Source organism: Phalacrocorax aristotelis, chromosome 2 (assembly GCF_949628215.1).
Source record: "Phalacrocorax aristotelis chromosome 2, bGulAri2.1, whole genome shotgun sequence".
In the NCBI taxonomy this organism is placed as follows: domain Eukaryota; kingdom Metazoa; phylum Chordata; class Aves; order Suliformes; family Phalacrocoracidae; genus Phalacrocorax; species Phalacrocorax aristotelis.
The window spans coordinates 127,417,096-127,424,171 of NC_134277.1; positions in this window are offsets into that span (position 1 = coordinate 127,417,096).

A 7,076-nucleotide genomic window follows, 5' to 3' on the forward strand; every position below is an offset into this window, starting at 1 on the left:
AGGTTTGATCTAGGTGTGGACCTCATTGTGCTTCAGTGTTCCCCAACTCAGCGGTAGTACCTGTGATTCCTGTGCAGGGCTAACATGGGAGCAGAAATAATCATCATTGTGAAAGTGAGATGGAAGGAGGAGGACTGAGCTGGAACTTCATTAATGAAACAAGAGCTGTGTGCAAGGTGAAAAGAATATAGGACAAGAGAAGTAGAATGTACTGGATTGGGGATTTTTTCAAGACCAGAACAAAAACACAAGTTTCCTTCTGCAGGATCATTAGTTACTATCTTCACTATTGATGGTTGAAAGGAATATATACTACCCAAACAAACTACAACTGTGGTGCAGCTTATTGAGGCAAAAAAGCACATAGATGTTTTTCCTCATATAGTGAGCACCTGGCATCAGTACAAACAGAAAACTTGGATTTTTTTAACATGAATTTTTGTCACATGACATATCATGTTGTATATGCATACCCAACTCCCATACCAAACTGGCTTTATTGGTTGTTAAGTTCCATCCCTTAATAACTTCTTTAACACACCCTAGTTTTTTGTATTGATGTCAGCGCCTTTGAATCACTGCTCAGCGACATGGCGAAAAAACAAACACTCCCCTAAACCATCACTGATTCTGGTCAATCTGACTGGAATTTCATTTTCCTGTTCAAACAGAGTCTCAGATTTTGAAAAAAACAGTCCTAGGAGGCTGGGTTCATTCCCTTGCTCTCTGAAGCACAGTACTTCATTCATGCCCTCTTTTAAGTCCTTTCCTGCAGTAGCTTGCCTGTGGGACGTCTGTTCTAGAATTCCACACTTATGAGGGGCAACATTATCAGACCTGCGAGTTCCTGTTTTGCAATAAATACTTTTCATGGCTTTCCATAGTTTTCATGGCTTCCATTCATAACTGAACTTAAGAACTACTTATATTTGTTGCCCTTCCTTTTAACCTTTCTGTTCTTTCCATATCTCTCTGCAAAATTGGGCCCATCAGGTAAAACCTTACTGAATAGTTAGCATTTCTTTATTGCCATATGTCTGCTGAGCTGATTTCTGTGTGAATATCCTATTTCTTCCATAGTATCTGTCAGACAGAGCATGATCTAATCAGCAGATTAGATTCCACTGAAGATTCCTACAACTTCTTTAATGGTGAAGTGTGTAAGTAGCAAAGGAGTTCAAGGGTATGCCTCCACAATGAAATGGAGTACAGGACAGCAAATGCGATATCGACCTGACCAATCTCTGCAGAGACGAACTCATTCATTTATGGACTCAGCTTCAAGTAAAAGGATTGAGACAATCAGATTGAGATAGTGGCATGATCTAAGCCTTGTTCAAGATGAGTGGGATTTGGTGTCCTTTAATGATGTGGGCACTCTTGAAATTGTTGTGCCCTGTCAGTCCTTTCTTGTTCCTATGTATATTATACTGACAGTGTCCTATGCACTGCCCTTTGCCACATACTGATCTACTATGATATCTAGAAAATATCTATGATATCTAGAAAAACTCACTGTTGTAGTGTTATGCTATCTGATACGGTTGTCCCAAGGCCTCCTCTTCCACTATACAGTTCTTTCCTCTCTAATTAAGTGTGGTCTTTGTCTGGATCCCATGGTACATGCCAGCCATCTGTGTTCCATCTCTCTTTTAAACTGATCTTATATCAATCTTCAGAAACTTTATTATTACTAGGAATCTAAAGGTTTAAGTTTGTGTAGAAACTCCCAATAGTTGACTTTACTATGAGATGTTAAATATATAACTATAATACACATAAATACACTCTTTATGCTGTAAAAATGCACTGCTTGTAGCATTTGCTACATTGGCTCAGCATACTGAAAAATCTGTAGGGAGGCATAGTTATGGCCTAAAACTAGTATCGAATTAATGGGCAAAAAGTAGAAGCCCAGCCAACGTGACCTTCGTAAGTGACACAGCACCTCTTCAGCAGGAGCAGGGCACCCCTCTCCTGAATCCCGGTTCAGCCTTTGATTCTGTGGAACATGCTGACTTCTTGTTTAACTGGCATTAATGATGACACCCTTTGATGATACCATGAAAAAAAAGCTCAGACACAGATGCAGAGCTTAACAGCTCCTCTTTGAACTCAGAGGACAGTAGTTCAGAAGCATCAGAGTCTCTGACATTCCCTTTGTCAAATGAGAAACAGCATTTTGAAATGTTTGGTGTAATACTTAATCCTGGTGAGATTGCAGACAACTGTTCTTGTATTTCCTGTATCTAGATATACTTATAACTATGTTATACAGTTACTGATTTTTTTTCAAAAGACAATATACCTTCCCTAAACACCCTAAAATATACTGAGAAACCAGGCCTGAACCAAAATCCTGCATCCAAACACTGTGAAATTTGTATGTGTAAATTGTCATTAATGACTAGCAACATTTTTTTAAGAGGTTACATTTCAACAACTGTAATTGCTTTCACCACTCCAAAAGGGGGGAATCCAATGCAGAGAACTGTATAGGTTACTGAGAAATCTGCAGGAAAAAGAAAAGCAGAATTACATACAAGTTATTTTAAACTATACATTCCTATCTGCAGGATTCTTTGCAGGCCACAGAACTGGCAGGTATTTTTCTGATTTGAGGGGTGACAAATTCAGACTGTGAGATGATATTTCCTTTATTATTCTCTTTTTTCTTTATTACCTTGCTGCCAGCATAGAGTAGTTGAGGACATGCAGGACTTAATATTATGACAAGGACAGAAATGTTTTGGGGGATATTAAAGTATTCCATTTGGGGCAATTTAGTCCATTTATGCCTCTCTAAGCCAGATCTCAGTTCTTTCCAAGGAGTCCTGAAATAAAAGGCACTGTCCATACAGCAACATAGGCATCTGAAGGGATCAGGAGCATCTAGCTTTTTCCTGTGTTGGACTGAGGTTGGCCAGCAATCATCTCTTGTGGTCTTGTTTCTATCTTTACTTCTTGCCAGGTTACTCTCTCAAGTTAAGTTTGATTCTTTTCCAAATTTAGAAGTATAAGCAGAAAGTTTCTGCATTTGACCATTAAAGCACAAGCTTATATATAACAAAATTGAAAATCTCTCTGCACATTTTAAAAGGAATTAGTTCATTACAAGGAATAATATTCCAGTATTCCTGGAATTATGTTATTTGCCTATCATTTTTTACTGCAGCTGAAGTAATGTGTTACAAAAAGGAAAAGGATTGTCGAGCAGTATAAATAGTCCAAGATGAAAAGGTAGAGAGAGACTATTTTCAATTAAGGGACCATTTATAGCAAAGAGAAACCATTTACAGTGAAAGACTCCATTTGCAAGTCAGGTTTACATTGGCAAATGCTGTCCTGCAAACATTGCAAAATATGTTAGCTGGATCCCAATTTCCCCTTGCATCCACACCAAAGGGTGGTTTCAGTGGCCTTGCATGTTTTATGGTCTGTAAGTGTAAATTTGTACTTCTTGGCTTTGTCAACTAATAGCGTAGCGGGCTGGTCCTGAGCATACTTCACACATTTCACTTTACAATATACTTGGTTTTTGGGGGAATTAAAAGATCAACACATCGATCTTAAAGTGCATACACAAGTTCTTCTACCGTACAGGTGTATAACTCTTACAAGCGAAACTGCATCTGCAAAAGTGTACAAGAGATGAAGGGAAAAAGGGAACAGGCAAATATTTCTAAACGACTGGGCATAGCTGGCATGTATTCTCCCAGTGTTCAAATGTGTAAAACAGGACTATTTTGGCTGCCCATGAGAATTCACACGTACTGCTAGAGGACACTGAAACTACAACAGGATAGTTTTAAGTTCTTTAAAGAAAACCCAAGGAATAGGAAGCCATTTCTAAGCACTAAAAATACCACAGTCAAAAAGGAAGTGAAGAAATAATAAAAAATACAGTGTAATTAAGGGCACACTAAGAAAATAAGAGAATTATCTGTTGTAGTCTCCTGGAGATTTTCTTTTCCCTAACAGGGACTAGCCCTGGAAAAAAAAACTGTAAAGATTTATTAAAAAAAGGGGCAAAGACAAATCAGGAATTGCTGATGTAGTAAAATAAGTACAAAAGAAAAGTGAAATCCTGCAGACAATAGAAGAGTAGAAGGGAAGTGAGATTTTTTTCCCCCTAGTAGGCTAAAGGGAAATGGGAGATAAAGGATGAAATAGGATGTCTCTGAAATACAGAATGCAAGTGATAATCAAGGGCCCTGACATGGCAAAACTCCTATGTAAATAGTTCTTTATTTCTTTAGGAAGGAAGCAGAACTAAAGATACACCCAGGCCCAAATTCAAGGAAGAAGATGGGAAGCTCAGAGGAAAAATCTGCAATAAGGAGATGATAAATGTTTATTTACCTAACTGTAATAGTTTCAGGTCTTTAACGTTAGATGAGATTCCTGAAGGATTATGAGTTTCATCTAATACCTATTGAAATGAAGTGGCTTTTTGTCAGTAGAACTGATATATGTTAAATCCGCTACTTGCAAATTAAATGTTTAAAAAAGAAGTGCTGAATCAGGGAAAGATATAATATATTCTACTGTTTAAATTAAAAGGAGAGAATGAGCTAAATAATGAGCCTGAGCAGTTTTTCACTAGAAGAGCACAAGGAGGTGTTGGCTTACAGGTGCTGGCTTTTCATCTGGGAAGCTTCTGAGAACGGGGACGCACTGATCCGGATCAAGTGGCAAGGGAATAACAACGTATTTGAGTCTGTAAAACGATGGTGAAAGGAGAGTCAGTTCTTCATTCATTCTACTAAATTTTGCTTATCAATATGTAAGCATCCATAGATGACGAAGTGGTCACATGCCCCATTCTGGTAAAGCTATGAAATCGTACATTCAGAGTGCGATCTGCCTTCCTGTATCACAAGCTGTTACGTTTCACACAGTTACTCACGTATTAAGTTAATTATTTGGCTATCAATAAATAATAACTTGTGTTTTGCCCCAGCACATTTTCCAGAAAAGCATGACCTGAAGACATCAAGAAATGAAGAATTCATTACTTTGACAGTTTGTTCCAGTGGCTAATCCCCTTCAGTGCTAACTAATAGGTACCCAATTCTAATTTAAATTTATCTGGCTTTAACTTCCAGCCACTGTTTCACATTATGCTTTTTTGTCTTGATGGAAGAACCTTTATTGCTTTGTGTTTTCTCTCTAATGTACTCACACACTTTAGCCTGGTCACCTCTGTGTGGTCTAAACAAGAGGAGCTCAGTAACACCTACTAGCAGGTTAAGACCAGGATATCTTGGTTTTAGCTTTTTTTATGCACATTTTCCTGTTTTCCACACTAAAAACACAGGCACCTCTCTGTTCTCATTAATTTCTTTTTATCTGCACATTGACAATTCACATTAGTCTATTTTAGGGGGTTTTTTTTGCTGTGGAATCAGACATTGGAGCTCTTGTTTTGCTGCTGTTTAGTACAAACATTAAATCCTCTTTCTGAGTCAGTCTCTGAGACAGACTCTTTCTGAGTCAGTGAGTATCCAGGAGCCAGTCTACAGAATGTGGACACAGTCTGCATTTTCATTTTACATTTAGTTGACCTAAAATGCCATTCATTTGAATGAGTCCTAGTGCTTATTTTTAATCAGAATCTTGTACACTAGTAAACCGTATGCCTCATAAAAATATGTAATCTCTTTATTTATGTTTGTTTGACAAGGCATACTTTCAGTAAAACTATTGTCACTAGCATTAATTATATTCCTCTCCATCAAGCTTTTATGACTGCAGTCCCATATCAATGTTATTCATCTCTCTCCTGGAACTGTTGTCAGGCTAACCAGACAGTAATTACCTAGATTATCTCGCTTCTCTTCTTTTTCTTTGATATTTACATAATGTTAAAATCCTTTAAGTCTTGTGACATTTTCCTGGATTTGTGAAAAATTTACAGAAAAGAATTAAGATCTGTACAGTCAATATTTGTAGGACTCCAGGGTGTGGGTACATAGATTTAAATCAGATTTAAAAATTCTAAGTTTTCTGATATTGTATAATACCACTTAGCTATTAATAAACTGCAAAATGATGTAAACAGATCAGGCTTCTCTCCAAACACGGAACCCCAAAAATATTTATGAATATTTTATTTCTTTATCATCACTAACAAATGCGCAGTCTCAGCCACTAATTGACTTTGGGTTTCTCTTCTTACTAATGTAGTTAGAAAATTGTTACTTGTTTGTGTGAAACATAGTTATGGATTTTTCCCTGAAGTCTTCATCAATATTTTTATACTGCACAATTTCTATCTCATACCAATATTTGTTTACTCCTTTTTCCACTTACTACGGTTTTTATTTCTAATTATTTTTTCTATTCACCACTGAGTCAGCACCAGGCTCTAAGTACAGCTGCTCTTTTTTTTTTTTGAGTTGCAGAGTTGTGACACTTTGTCTCATTTTATAGCAATTAAAGAGCTCCCTGTTTTCATTCCATTTTTTTCTACCTTTTTCTCAAGTCACGTCCTGTAATCTTAACGATAGAAAATAAACTATGATTTCAAAGTATATACAGCAGGAAGCAAAAGATATAGAAAACAGTTTGCAATTTCAAAGTCCAGTGGTCAGCTGCAGACAATAATTATGAAGGAACAAGTATTTAAAAGGAGACCAGGCAGTAGGTGGTAGAGGACAGTGTGAGATAACGCTGCAACACAGCCAGAAAGACTCTTAGCTCACATCCTCATTTTTGCAATTCAAAATGGTTCAACAGGAACCTAGGAACAGAAAATGTTTCCATTCAGATTTAGATTTTACCTTTCATTAATGATGTTTCAATGTAAATAGCTAGGAAGAAGGAACTGATTTCATTCTAATTTAAATGTTTGGGGTACAAACACTGAACACTGATTTCTTGAATTAGTATTCTTCCAGGGTGATAATATTATAAAAAATAATGGGGTAATACCTACCTTGGATTAGACGTGTTATAAAAAGAATGACTAAAGGGATTTATCTTTGCATCCCAACCTCAAAAAACTCTCTTACATAAACACAGAAATGTTCATATTCAGAAGTGCAAAGGGACTGCTAACGTTCCAAGCCACT